Source organism: Wyeomyia smithii, chromosome 3 (assembly GCF_029784165.1).
Source record: "Wyeomyia smithii strain HCP4-BCI-WySm-NY-G18 chromosome 3, ASM2978416v1, whole genome shotgun sequence".
Taxonomy (NCBI): domain Eukaryota; kingdom Metazoa; phylum Arthropoda; class Insecta; order Diptera; family Culicidae; genus Wyeomyia; species Wyeomyia smithii.
Window position 1 is genome coordinate 58823419 of NC_073696.1, and position 15714 is coordinate 58839132.

Below are 15714 nucleotides of genomic sequence, written 5' to 3' on the forward strand. Positions count from 1 at the left end.
TTCAACTGATTTGCTATTGCTTCATCCACCAGCGTGGTAGACGATCCCTCATCCAGGAATGCCAGCGTATCCAACTGTTGGTTCCTGTTATGCAATGTTACTGGGACTGGGACTAATATCACAGCCCGATCGGCCCCGTGAGCATTACAGTTTATTCTTTGCATTTGTACCGACCCTTCTGCGCGGTGCAAGAGTGGGTGATGATTACTTTGGCAGTTATTAATGTTACAGCGCCGCCTAGATGCACACCGTCGTTCCCCGTGCTTAATTTGACACAAGTGACATATTTTCAACCTATCTAATGCTCACCAGTCCACATAAGCACTGAGGAAGACTGTACGCCACAGTCGAAATATATTTTTGCGGACTGAATTTCAATATTTATTTCCAAAAAATTTAGTAGAGTATAACGGAAACCGATAACTATTTCTTTGATTGATATCAAACAGTCTTCTCAAGTCTTGAATTACTTCTGGCACTGACTCTGGCAGCACGAGCATACTGCGAACTGCATTCAGTGCATCACCCTCTAAACTATCCCGCAAACGCTTTAGATTTTCCAGGTTACTATAACCGCACGCGGTGGTCGAATATTCGTAGCTGCTAATGAATAGCGGCCAGATTTGCGGCTCTCCATTGAACTTCGGTAAACTACTCGAAATCGCCTTCCGAGTCGCTAACTGTTCTGGTGTAAGTTTAGTTAAATAATGCCCCGGCCCGTTTCGGTTTACGCTAGCGGGAACGCTTCCACTGAGTTGTCTTACATTCGAGTCTCTATCTCCAACGAAACTGGTAAAATCATTCCGATGAATTTCCTGTATGAAACTATCCTCGCCTTCATCAGCTGGAAGTGAATCAATCGACGGCCCTTTGTCTTTTCCTGGTGTTTCACAGTGATCATTCATGAGCGGCTTACTCTGATTGTTCAGCCACTCTCTTACTCTACTGGTATTCTTCTCCTCTCCCCCAACAGCACCTCCTTCGTCGTTCTCATGCGTTTTAACATTGTTCACGCTGATATTAAATTGTGTACGAATCACATTGCGTTGCTCAATAAATTTCCGCTCATCGGATAATTGAACGTTTAGTAGCAACTGATCTTGTTCCAACTGTTGTTTTTGCATTTCTCGTCGAGCTTCAAGTTCCATTTCTCGCATTAAACGTTCCTGCTCTAGCATCCTCTCATTCCAAGCTAGCTCTAGTGCGATACGTTTTTTGCGGATCTCTATTTGTTTCGCAAAAGCCTTCTCTCTAGCAAGCTGTTCCTCCTCTAACTGCCCCTCAGTCAAATCTCGGACCGAACCAGTTTTGCTATTAGAGCCTACGTCACTTTTAGATCCCTTTTTCGATCGTACTTTCTGCTGCTTCGGGACGGTCAGTTGCGCGGCGCAAAGCGGAGCACAATTATTGCAATACCAGTCAATTCTGGCAATTCTCTGGTCGACACCAGCACACGAAAAATGAGCCCATCGTGCACATCTCTCGCATTGTACCCAATCGATATCGTCTGATTCGGCTAGATCACACACCAGACACTTTGTCTGCTCTTTTTCTTCTTTAGAAGAAATAAATTCCATTCCCGTTGGAAATTTAATTTGGATCTAAATTTTGATTTTGTTCGGATCCAGACGGAGAAGATTTCGTATCAGCTTTCTGTTGTAACAGTAGCGGCAGATCAAACTATAAATTTATTTTCAAAGTTAGGTTAAGTGTAGATGATAATAGAGCATGTAACATACATTTAGTTTCTCCTATGATTTCCTACGTGGTTTGGATTTCTACTGTTCCAATGTCTCCAAAAGCCCTAGTGAAAAATGATATTCGTTTGCCTTTCAACGTAATTTTAACCTGAGTATATTATCTATAAGTTTCAACTCACGTGTGTCTGGTATCCCAGTTCCCGTCACCGTACTAATTTGTAAATTTTTTCCAAAGCTTTAACTAATGCTATTAAATTTAAATTAAGCTTTATAATTTTTTCTTTATTTAAATAGATCAACCAAAAATACCTAATTCTAAAATTTCATCTATTTGCGATTGTAACTTTCGATAAAGCACAGCACGTCTATCTCTTTAAGCTCACCAAATCTAAAGAAGGAAACCAATTGAATTTTTATAGATCGTCGCTGTGACAGATGTTGTGCTGTTGTTCTGTCTGATGTTCTGTCTATCTGCCAATATCGTTTTCAAAATTAACCAATTCCATACCGGTTGGCACAGTGCGTTTTGTCTCAACAAAAATAGGATTGAGTAGACAAATATAAAACAAAATAACATCGCTGAACGATTGACAGTGTGCATCTCTTCGATGCGCGAATGTCAATTGACCATCTGTTTTTTGTGCGAGGGTCGCACTCTAACGAAGCGAAATCAAATGAAAGTGTTGACCGTTTACAAACTTGACTATAATAACGAGACTCTTTAAGAGGTTAGGTACCTTTTATGAGGAAAGTTTTTATTGTTCTATCTAAAGTACAACTTCTTGAGAACACTTTCTCAAATTTTTATAAAATTTTAGGCAACAAGAAGAAAGATTTAAGATTACACTGGTCAACACAGATTTTACCCATGAGTTGAACTGAAAAAAATATAAAATAATAGCTGTTCAACCATCACTATGAATTTCTGGTGCCCCTGGCGTAGAAAGAAGTATGTCCAAAGGCAGCATAGTAACTGCTCGCTGGATTAGTCGCCTCTACGTTCGCTTATGGAAAAACTACATTTAAGTCTCTGCAGACATTACGTACTTCCGGTTTTATTGAGGGCACCAAAATTCACAGGAACGGTTGAAAAGCTATAATGTTTCATTGATTTTCATTCGACAAATGGTGGACAAAAGCGTAAACAAATCGTTTGGAGTAAAAGTTTTTTGGGAGAAACGTTTCCGCGTACAGTAAAAAAAAAAAACAAAAACAAAATATTCATATAAATGATCAAAATAATCATCATGAAAGTAACTTTTCCTCATTCATTATCAAGCTAAAAAGTAACAGGAACATAATCCACAGTATGAATAAACAACTGCTTTCCAAGAAACATCGAATAAAAATTGTTACGAAACACTTAATCATTCTAATAGGTGGAACGAAAACGACCTTTTTCGGTAAAATTGCCATTTTTTCTTCTGCACAGCAAAAGTTCAAGATTCACTTTATCAACATTGTCATAAAGTAAGTGGATTTATTAGATTCCCCCACCGTCTGCCGGAAGCGCGTTGCAACAGATTATCCGGAAAATAGCGTGCTGTTAGTTAGTGGAGTTATTTCTCGTATTTTAGAAGATAAGACGTCTCGCCGAACGGTAGTAAACAAGAGCATAAATCAACTTAAGAGTGATATTTGTTGTGGATCTTTATCATGAAAAGTCTTACTTTCCCTTGTTTCACCCCGCTGCTAGTATTCTAGTTACTTTGTTTTTTATTCGTAAAATTATTGAGGTCAGTTACTTCTAGGAATATCGGTGTTCACAACGTTTATTGTTTTTCTCGTGTTTATTTTGCGTTTTGCTGTTAACCCACAAAATTGAATAATAAACAAATGTTTATGACAACCGTGAAGTTTGGTAGGCAGCATATCTCGGGGCGATAGAAAATCGTTCTGATTCTGATTGTTTTACGTTTGAGCCTTCCGGTGCTGCTGTGGTTGCGGAGGGTTGAATTTTTCATGCAAAATAAGAAAAGCGGAAGGTGGAGAGCCACTGCACAGACAAAGCCTTTGTGGGCTTTGTCCATTCGTCAAAGGAAAAACTGAACCTTTTATGCATGGTGAAAAATTATCCCCTGTCTCCGGGCGATACTAGTGATACTTGATCAAAAGATTGAAGTATAACTCATCGGGGCAAGGAAAATTGTTGGGGTTTCGTTTTTATCACACTTGGTTTAACTTTCGTTGATGAAAAATTGAGGTATTGGTTGGATATGTTACTTTTAAAAATGGAAAATTTGTGTAAATTATTGAACTTATTTTACATCAAAGATTTAGATGGTGGATGCAGAGGCATATACAGTAGTGTCACTATATTTAAGTGCACGAAGAAAACCAGCCATCGTTGCTTAAGCTATCATTCACTCCGACTGATCAGATCAATCTGGGCCGAGGAAAGAAAGGATGCTGAAACTTATTTCCACTCTAGCACTCAATTTCCTCCATGAAGCCGACCGTTCGTCCATAATTTAACTAGACAATTAATTAAATCACCATCACCAGCTGCAGTCAGTCTATGGGCTCCGGTAGGGTGGATGGCGTAAAATACGTTGGGAGTATTCGGTCACTATCGAGCACGCTTCGCACTTCATCGCTTATCCACTTGGCAGCATTCGATAGAGTGATGTTCTGGCAGCTGTGACAATCGGAAAATACACAATTTCAGTGTCACAAATGTACACACATACACACACATACACAACCACGAAAATACGACACAGTGGTCGATAAACCGGTTCTACTTGGGTTGGCAAACACTCGAGAATAGCTTATTCGCTAGCTTTTGATCGTCGATGGCACGTATCGCGCCTTTTTTTCTATAGTTTAGCCAGAAACACACGGAAAGCTAATATCAACAACCCTCTAGGAAAACAGATAACGAGAGAGCCGGCACGAAAAGTACGACCGTTTTCCACGGCGGATGTACACAAACTGCCGACGGTTACGGCGATGAAGTCTGCAACGAACGGATGACGATGACGACTTTACGCATGGTTTGGGGCAACCCCCTGGGAGTAACGGAGTAAAACTAGGCTCCCGCGGTGGCAAGTGTTGGCAACTTTCAGAACAGAATGGAGATTAAGTGCTTTCATTGAATCAAATTGTTCATTAGATCGTTTACTGATGTGAACTAGATCCCTATTGAAAAAAGCGCCCCTAATATGGATTTGATGACAGCTTTCTCAGGATTGCTGTTTTCATTGCGTTTGACTGTAATACTTTTACCAACGCAAACGGGGAACCTTTTATTACTTTAGGGCAATTTTTTATTACTTATTGTGTCTTATGACTGCGCATTATACACAAATAGTAATAACCGAAAAGTAACAAAAATTATGACGGGCACACGCTTGTATGTGTTTCTGCAGGAGAACATACAGCCAAGCACCGCAATGCATGTGTTAGCAAGACTTCACTCGCTGCATTTGTATTGATGCAACGATCAGATTCATTTTTGTCCCTTCATCCACACATAATGAGAATCTCACCCGTCAATCTCAAATGTCTAATTAGAAACACTTTCGTTTCGTCCCCCAGTGTTTACTTGAAATGAAAATACGTTATACTGTCTGAACAGAGTTGCCGCAGTTGCGAATATTGTTCTGGATGGGCACGAGTTTTGTATTTTCAAACAGGTGCAAATGAGTTTCCATGAACCAATAAGTATGTGTTTTGGATAGCTTGCAAGAAAGCGAATGTTTTTGTTTTTCTCTAACGCAGTTTACAGATCGTGATGTCATTTAAAGACGCATTTCAAGTCTTTGAAATCATCAACGTTTGCATACTCTATGACGGGGAAAATGCTGCTTGGCAGCTCTTGTCATATTCTTCCTCTACTCCGTATGCATACAACGAGCGAACTAATACACGCTCACCGGATGAATTGGTGATTGAAGAAACTTGTAACATGTGCAACATATGCGACTATGTGTGTGACTTTTTTTTACTTGAGATGGAAAGGGAGCAGTTTTTGACAGAAAAAAATCTTGCATGTGGTTGAAACGACCAGATAGTCGTACTCCCGTAACACGTGCTAAATATATGACAGTATGTGTTGTTACTTGACTGGGGAAGAATTTTATTGCCTTTTGAGTAATAGGTTTGTTACCCAAAAGGCAATTTTGCGCTATTGCTTCTAAAGTAATAAGGAAAAGTTTTGCGTGTAGTAAATATCTTCTTACTGTCCTCCAAATCTGGAATTTAAATTAGGGAATTTTTATTGAAAAAGAAAAGCAATTACTTCTGCCTTAATTCCATCTTGCTTCGAAGTTTCAATTTTGTTTCACATGTTAAATTATTTTTGTCGCTTTCAGGTCAACTGTCTACTGATTCATAGAGAGTTGGTCAGAAATTTTTGTTCTAACCTGTCAAAATCGAAGTAATTTATTCATTCAAGCTTTTTGCTGTCAAAGAATGAATTGTGTAAAATAAATTGTACATTTTTCTACATGACCCTTACATACGTTTTCCTTAAATCCATCCATGCCCCAGTCTAGTCCCGTTCCCCTCCGTCTACACCCAACAAAACGACAAGAACACGTTTGAACCTTAAGCACAAAACCAGCAACCAGACCCCGCACAATAGAACCAGGACCCAAGGACTACGAGCCTCTGTCCCAACTCACGACATCGTGGCTTAGCAGTACGAATCCATACATGCCATTCGACGATTATCAGACGACCATTGAACAACAAAACACAGATTGGAAATTCCATGCTAGTTTTAAGTTAGACTTAATTTCAGCTCGTCGTCGGCAGCGAGGATAAAAAATTAGCTTTAGTTTTTAAGTCATCAGATATAATTGGCGCCGTTAAACATTAAATTGTATTTGTGCCGTGTCAAATAAATGTTATGTGAAGAAAAAAAAATTGTACATTTCAATAAGTGTATGTTTGCTGCTGGAAAAACCACGAACAATGCTCAAAAAAGCATATTTTCATGAAGAAAAACTGAAATCTTCCAAACCTTATTTTTGAATGTCTCAAAAAGAGATGCATTCAGAAAGTTAGTCACCAAGAGCTTAGTGATTTGAAATTTCTATTAGAATTATGTAGCATTGGTTGATCCGGCAAACTTCGTCCCACCCATTTTTTCTTTATATAGTTAATTTCAAAAAGTCTAAATTAACACTTGCGTACCCGATCCCTCCGGAGCAAAAAAAATTAAATTCTTTTACCTGCCATTCCGCAAGATCTGAACCGATTTTGATCGAACCTTTTTCATAAGATCACAAATTTATCATGGTTTTTGGGACAGTAGGGGACATTTCGAAATTTTCCGTTGTTTCGGATTTATCGAGGGGAACCGTGGGGTAAGTACCCTTCCAGAGACCCAGGCTAGATTAAAAATGGCAGCGAAACCTTGCTTGCGACATATCAAACTTTAAGTTTTTGCAAAAAAACCCTCTTAACGATTGATAGTTGGCCACTTGGACGACTAATGGCCGTTTCTGTTTTTTTGATATGCCGCAACCTAGGTCTCGGAACCATTCCCAGAACCGCTTTCCGGAACTCAGCCATCAGTGGCCAAAACACGCCCAAGTGGCCAAATACCGATCGCCAATAGTGTTGTTTTGCAAAAACTTAAAGTTTGATATGTCGCAAGCAAGGTTTCGCTACCATTTTTAATTTAGCCTGTGTCTCTGGAAGGGTATAGACCGTTCCGATAATTATAAATACACTTACGATCAACCGTCATTTCAAATAACGTGCAGTATTCAACCAAACGTTGGCTGCGTCCTGTTGTTTACATCCAAAAGAAACAGATGCTGTCATTTTTCCTAACATTTAGTACGAAATTTTGAAAATGCGAGGCCTTTCTCTCGAGCAAAGATAGCGAATTGTGCACAAATGGGGCACCGCGAGTGGTCCTTCTATAAGAAAATTAGCCAGAGAAGAAGGTATAAGTGTCGGAGCAGTTCAAACCGCATTGCGGAAGTATTGTGAAGAGTGCACATTTACTGATGCCCCAAGACGTGGTAGAAAACCCGGGCCTGTTGATCCCACAATGGACAAAAAGGTTAAGGAATACTACAAGCGGCATCCTTCAGTATCAGTACGAGATGTGGCGAGAAAGCTTGGAACCTCGGTGCGTAACGTTATGCGTGCCAAGGGAAGAATGGGTCAGCAGACCCGTCGGAAGCAGAAGCAGCCAAAACGAAATCCAAAACAAGCTGAATCTGTGAAACCGAGAGCTCGGAAGCTTTATGACAAACTTCTGACCAAAAAAATGGGGTGTGTTATCATGGATGACGAAACCTACATAAACTGGACTATAAGACTCTGCCAGGACCGCAATTTTATACATCACCGAAGGGAAAGGATGTCCCTGGACCAGTGAAAGCCATTTACACCGAAAAATTCGGCAAGAAGGTAATGGTTTGGCAGGCCATTTGTGAATGTGGGAAAATATCTCGTCCATTCATTACGAATGACACAATGGTGCTTATTACGGGAGTCACTTCACGGTGAAATATATTTCACTCTCACGCTCACTTCACTTTTTTAGACCTATTCCCGATTCCACCTCAAATGAGGTGACAAAAATCACCTCCGTGAAGTGAGATTGACAGTGAAGTGAAATTGAGAATAGGACAAGTGAAATGAGATTGTTTCCCAGCTCAAAAATCTCTAAGTATCAGAAAGTCGTTTTTTCCGTTTTGTTAGATAACACCAGATCTTGACGTGTTCTGCTTTTCTAAGACACTCGGTATCAAAAAAAAATGTTTTTTTTTGGTATCGAAAATTTCCTGAACTAGTTAGCATTTTTTTCATCGGGCAAAAAATTAAAATTTGACCACTTTAAGGCACGGATCAAATTCTGATTCGTTTCGTTACTGAAGAAAAAATCCAATTTTTACCATTAGATCACAAATCAATCAACTTTAAGACTTATGACATCTTCGTGGAATCATGTCACCGTTCAAAATGGTCATGGAATAATTCCACGCGAAACGTCGCATTTTCCGTTCTCACTTCACTGATATGACACTCATAATAACCCAGATTCCGCGGCAGATGTCACTTTGCGACGTTTTTCTCACTTACGTGAGTCCCGTAATAGGATTTTGTTCACTTCACGCTGACTTCACCGTGAAGTGACTCCCAATGAATGGTAAAATTTACGTGAAAGAGTGTTCGCAGAAAAGGTTGTTACCCATGGTTAAGCAGCATAACAATCCTCCAATCTTTTGGCCCGATCTTGCTTCCTGCCATTACTCTAAGGATGCACTAGGGTGGTATAAAACAAATAATGTCACATGTGTCCCAAAGGAGATGAATCCTCCAAACTGCCCTGAAATTCGCCCTATTGAAACTTTTTGGGCTTTGACCAAGGCAAAGCTGAGGAAATATGTCAAACCAGCGGACAATGTTGAAAAATTTAAAAAAGATTGGCTTAAAGTGGTAGAAATGGTCGGAGAACACACTGTGCAAAAGCTTATGAGTAGAGTTAAGAGAAAAGTTGGAGAACTCGCGTATCCTACCAAAAATAAACCCGACTTGAATTGAAACTGGAAAGAAAACACTTATTATCTATATTTCAGAATAAAATGACCCGAAAAATTTCGGAGGGGTCGGGTACGCAAGTGTTAACTCAACATACTGCTAAAAATTGACCTTGCGGTTTTTTGTTATAGTCTGCAAATGCGTAACGAATCCGATATTGGATACGTTCAACCCCAGAAAACAAATCGTTTGAAATAATTGGTTTTCTCGAAATGAGGGTATCCTCGACATAAGATTTGTCTTGAAGTATCGTTGCTGCTTGTGATTAATACATTGGTTCTTAGATGCTTTACGTCAAATCATGTCTTATTACATAATTTCAGTTGGTTCAGGTTTTGAGGCATTATCCGTTGGATAGTTGGTTACATTTTTCTTTGAATTATAGACCTTATTATTATAATAGACAATTTTGGATCAATATGTCAGTTTGTTCTATCTAACACTAATGAAATAACTTTCCGAAAATAACATAATGGGCCTAAAAGATCGAAAATCCAATCCATGGCTCAAATTTTGGTTGCTGTGCATCATCCCAATTGTGGAAATACTCATATTTGGTGGTATTTGGTCATTCCAGAAACCTGAAGTGGAATTTTAAATGGCATGTAGAGTCAATTTCTGGCTTCTGGACATTATTCTTATTTCAAAAAGTACCATATTGGGTGGTATTCGGTCATTTTGGGTCGTTTTCCGTAAACCGGAAGTTGCCATCTTAGAATTCAAAATGGTGTCTCCGGTCAATTTTAGGCTTCTATGCTTAATCCCGATTTGAGCTTGAACTTAAGCTTGAACGACCGCACATTTCGTAGTTGCTCCTCCGTGATGGATCTGAGCTAGTAAAGTTGCAGGTGTATCAGTCGTTGTTGTCGGAAACCGAGTTTACCTCTGTAACTCCACGGCTGCGACAGAAAGGAAGGGTTGTGTCACCGTGGTATGTGACGAAATCAAACGATGTTGCGCGCAATGTTAACTTATTACGAAGGCGAGAGATGATTATCTTTCTTGCCAAACACCGTCAAGTGGCGAGCGGCGCGTGCGAGGACCATTCGTCACCAGGATCATCAAAGTGATTTTTACCAAAAACATAATTCTCCTCTAGAAAGTAAACGCACTCCGGCGAACGCGGTTCTTTGAAAAGTATATATTGCGTAGTCAATAGATTATTGACGATATTTATCGACCGAATGAACTTACCTCCATTTGCGATGCGCTTATTTAAAGCAACGCGCCAGCATTCTTTGGTTAAACCATTGAACCGAACCGAGTTTAGCTCTACATTTCCACGAATGGCAGGTTTGTGTTTTTTTTTTCACCTTTCTTGTCAAACGACGCGATCATGTACGACGCGCGCGGAAAAACTATCCACCATCCGAAATATCCAAGAATAACTTCCAGAAGTCAAACGCACTTCAGCGGATGCGGTTCTTGGAAAAACATCGCGTGGTCATTAATTTGATCACGATATTTATCGACCGAACGATATTTAATCCGATCTGACAGAAGCGCAGAGACATAGCGGTTTTATCGATTCTCTTTTATTTGTCGATGCAAGAGTTACCTATTAAATAGGAAAACTGGCCATAAGATATTAGAAAATGCAGATACACTTTTTCGCCAAAACAATACGCACAAATGTATATAAAACCAAACAGAGCTCTAAATCTATTTAAAAAATTCCAAATCAATCACAATAAAAGTAAATTTCAACATAATTGTTTGAAAAATCGTTCATTTACAAAAGCTAGAAAAATCATAAAATTAAATCACGATGCTCTATGGAGAGCGATGCCATGAGACATATCATGCGCCAACTAATTCATTACCAGCCCTAAATTGTTTAAATACAATTCAATCATAATTTATATCTCTAACAAAGTTGTACAGTAAATCAACGTACAAGTGTTGTTTGATACTTACATTCAAAAAGATATGTAAAAATTTGCATTGGGGTGACTTTTAAATCATAACTGTTTGAATTTCATACATATTTAGAATCTACTGCGTGACTCAACGTAGCGAAACCATTTCTTTTCCTCCACATCGTTGCCGTGTGCACTCTCACCAACATCAACACTACAGTTCACTTATGTCGAATTCGTTTTCGCGGTGTAGCTACACTTTTCCGGACTACACTTTGCAGCTTGAAATAAAACATTTTCAGTGTAGTTGCATTGGTATGCGTAATAATAGGGATAGCTGTCAATTTGTTTTGTTTTGGTCATTATCGCCATCGTCATTTTGTCTCCTTTTCATTTCATATGTCCATCTCGCAAATGTGCTGAAAAAAGATTTACCTGACACTTTACCACGTGGAATGAGACTCAAAACAAACCAGTTTTGACACATACGTGTGAATGTGTTGGTAACTTCCTACAGTACACTCTACTTTTTTCGGGTGTAGTTCGGGACAGAAAAAGTGTGGTCCGGAAATTGAAATAAAACATTGACGGTGTCAAAAGTGTAGTTCGAGTGTAGCTACACCGCGAAAACGAAAGCGGTATTAGTAAAAAATGAGAGCTTAAACGAATTGCGAACGTCAATTTACACATGTGTACACTGTCACTTTTCGCTCACACCACTGTTATAGCACTTAACGCGGATGGAACTAAAACCAGGGGGCTCTTGTGGTTGTCAAACTCCATACATTTTTCATTTACCACTCATTGATTCTGGTGCCAGCGATTCTGGTACTCACTTTTTGGTTGGGTTGCCCTAAAACAGTTGAAATAGAGTTAACGTCCCATGATTGTTCATTGACTTACTCTCGGCAAAATACGTTTATAGATGTGGAAAATCAAGACTCAACGTTTGTTTTCAATTCAATGTGCACTTTCAATGAATAAGATATTTTGTGTAAGCATATTAAATGAAATTTCGACACCATGATGAATTCATGATTGGTAGGCAAAGTTTTGATGTTTATACTCCCCTGACTAAAACAGCTCCTCTCAAGCCAATGTATCAGCAATCCTTTAAATTTTATTCAGTGGAAATTTGTACGTCCAATCACTTCTCCATCTATTTTTAAATGAAAACACTAATAGTTCACATTCAATACAATCCTCTACTAAAGTCACTCATTTCAACAATCGAAAACACCGAAATTCATCAATAAAACGCGCCACGAAAATCTTCCCGATCGACTGACGGCAGTGATGCCACCACTCTTTGCTTCTATGGGTAATCCTGGTTGTGAAAATACCCGTATTTTGTGCTATTTTCCAGAGTGTGGAAGTCGGCGTCCTAGAATTCAAAATGACATGTGGATGGGTCGATTTCTGATCTCTAGGCATCATTCTGGTTCCGAAAACACGCATATTGGGTTGTGTTCGATTATTTTAGACTGTTTTCCAAAAACTGAAAGTTGACATCTTGGATTTCAAAATGCCATATGCCGTTAATTTCTGACCTCTGGGCATCATTTTGGTTCTAGAAATATCAATATTGGGTGGTATTTGGTAACTTTCGGTTGTTTTAGGAAAAATCGCTTGAAATATGTGTTTCATTTGTGTGGAACCACCTACTCCTTCTAAGTCGGGAGGGGTGTCAAACCATCATAGAATAGTTTTTCGTATTCTAAAGTCTTCACTTTTCAAACTTGCCTTCATTTGCTCGATTAGTTCTTGAGTTTTACAGAGATTTAGTTTAGAGTTGTATGGAAGCCCTTCCTTCTTAGTGTTAAACCACCATAAAAACATTTTTTATCCTTAGAAACCTCCACATGCCAAATTTGGATCCATTTGCATGGTTAGTACTTGAGTTATACAGATATTTCTGTTTGGTTCGTGAATGAGCTCTTTCTTTTAAAGCAGGGTAGCATCTCAAACTACCATAGAAATATTTCTTGCTTCTTAAAACATCCACATGCCAACTATGATTCCGTTTGTTTGACTAGTTCTCGAGTTCATTAAGCAGACAGTATGTACAGTAGGGAAAGCGAAAATTAAGCGAACTGGAAATATGATACAGATTACGAAAAATATACTGCATCCCGTATTATATTCCCAGTTCGCTCGAATTTCGCTTTCCCTACTGCACATACTGTCTACTTAATAAACTGGTGTGTTAACGGGTAAAAGCCGTTGTTAAAAATAGAAATTTAGTTCTAAAAATAGTTTTCGAGTTATGAGGAAATTTATGTTCCATTTGTATGACAGCCCTTCCTGCTAGAAAAGGGACTCAAACGATCATAAAAACTCTCCCCGACTCCAAAAACCCTTACTCACAAATTATCATACCGATCGAATTAGTAATTTCCAAGGGATCAGAGAGACAGAACTCCATTTTCATATGTATAGAGCAAAGCAAAACAAAGTCTTGGCGCTACTTTCCAATTTGGAACTTGACCTTCTGTTTTTTTTTATATACAGACTTCACAGCCAATTGTTTAGTGTACAGGACAACTGCGGGACTAGCGCTTCGATCCTACTGACACTAACAATCTCTCTCAAACCGAGACTCGAACCTACGACGACTGGCCTGTTAGGCCAGCATCGTACCTCGGGACCAGCTGGGAGATATGTATAGAGATAGGTACTCAAATCAGTGAATTTGACTCGCGACTCGCTTTTAAGAGGTGATGTAGTCTAATAATTTATTTGTTTACTCTCAGAAACCAATGCGCCTTGCTAGTACTTCATTACGGATCGAGAGGATTAGGGTTTTTTCGCATGCTGTACAACTCATGAGTTGTGCAGCTCGAGATAAAATTACCATTACGTTCTACTTGTCTCATTTTTATCTTGGATAAAGTTTTAGATGGTGTACTTCTGCATGTAGTGCAAAAATAAATTTGGAAAAAAATTTCTAGAACATTTTTACTCTTCATATTTCTATTTCTCCAACCAAAAACAATTGTCAATGTTTTGCGGCGTGTTTTTAGATTCCTATTTACAGGTTTGTAAAATAAATCTCCTCAGAGAATCACTAGTTTTAGGAGAATATTTTAACTACGGAAGCAACTGCTCTCACACTGAATAGCAAATCGACGCACATGCTGGAAGATAGCAACGAGTCGTGTGTATCTGAGGAGCTTGCAAAAAATGGAACACTGTGGTGGAATCTGAAATATAAATTGAGGTGAGCTCTCTCATTCGAAAGAATGCTACGCACAATAACTACACAAAAGAGCACACAGCAGTGCTTCTACAGTACGTCTCTTGATCGAATGATGGTAGCATCTTAGTAGAAAGGTAGATTGCGTTTGCTTTGCCGCTCGAAACTGAGAGAAAAATCCAGGCATCAATCTGCTTCATATTCTCCTACCAGAAAACTCAAATTGTCTCTGTTGTAATATCTCAGCAATGCGCACTGCGATGTACTTCTGTGTATTCTCACTAGAGTGATTCACCACTTTTGTTTCGGCTGTGGTGTAGGCAGCTAGTGAGTTAATAGCATAAAGCATGGGTTATATTCGGTCATTTTAGACTGTCTTTGAAAACCAAATTTCGCTACATGTTTTTTTCCGAATACTGAATAATTTAGACTTGAAAATATTGCATCAAATTTGATGAAATTTTCACAGCAGATTTTTTGGAGAAAAATGACAAAAATTAACAAAATTTCGAAACATTTCTCGAAACAACGCATTTTTAAGCGAGAATTACTTCTATTGTCAATCCAAGTTTCAGTTATATGCAAAAACACTGTAAGGTTTGTAATCTTAGTTTGATATAAATGATTTTTAGCCGCAGAATGGTCAGAATATGCTTGGTCTTCTACAATAGAACAGATATGCATTAGAAAAAAAAAAACGCTGGAGCTGATCGGTGCCCAAGCTTCGAACAGTTCGCTCCAATAGTTGGAACATGCAACAAAATTCTATTTCCTTTTCCTTTCCATGACCAGACAGAAAGGTGGTCTTAAATCAGTCAAAATCAAGTTAGGACAGGACCGCAATCAAGGAAATCTTTTGAGCGGGAATTGAATAACAATGCTCAATCAACATCAGTAGGAAAAAAGTGAAACTGAAAATCTCTCAACCATTCAAACATTGCTTAACAAATTCTCTTGGATCTCTCAGCGACTGTTGGAACACTCTGCGACTGTTGAAACCGTTTCAACCAGTTATTTGAATTACTCAAATATTTTCGTTTGAGATTGAGGCCGAGTTTCTCGACTAACAATATTTTTTTTCTTGTGCCTTTTATTATATCTAATTTTGCGAGTCGCGCTATGCACAGCACTGCTTGCGACATTAGGTACAATGTAAAACAATGATTGTCATGATATTCGGTTTTCAACTCGAGCGACAATGAAATTCATTAAAAAATATGTACATAAGAAACTTTGCACGTATGCGGATGCTACTGTACGATTATTATGAAAAGGCGCTATACCAGTACACTGCCTATACTCGCTAATCAGTCCCATATGAATTTTCATCGTTTTTGAGTTAAATATCAGATTACATCTATTTTTTGCTTTACTATCGATTCAGGAAACAAAAAAGCATGTTTTATTTGAAAAAGTCGGGAAAAATGTGAGGTCAACTTGTCCCAACTTA

The 15714-nt window shown here is 38.7% G+C and overlaps 1 protein-coding gene across 12 annotated transcripts in view; it reads right to left on the bottom strand.

Moving 5' to 3' along the window:
• The window catches only part of LOC129727079 (arrestin domain-containing protein 3-like), a 38439-nt gene extending 33811 nt beyond the window's left edge, over window positions 1-4628 (bottom strand). For 3 of the 12 annotated variants that reach the window (XM_055684501.1, XM_055684495.1, XM_055684497.1), the window contains exon 1: window positions 4197-4624. The gene's annotated coding sequence lies outside the window, so the exon portion shown is untranslated. The other 9 variants (XM_055684500.1, XM_055684498.1, XM_055684496.1 and 6 more) reach the window with 8 other exon arrangements.
• Window positions 4629-15714: the final 11086 nt, after the last annotated feature.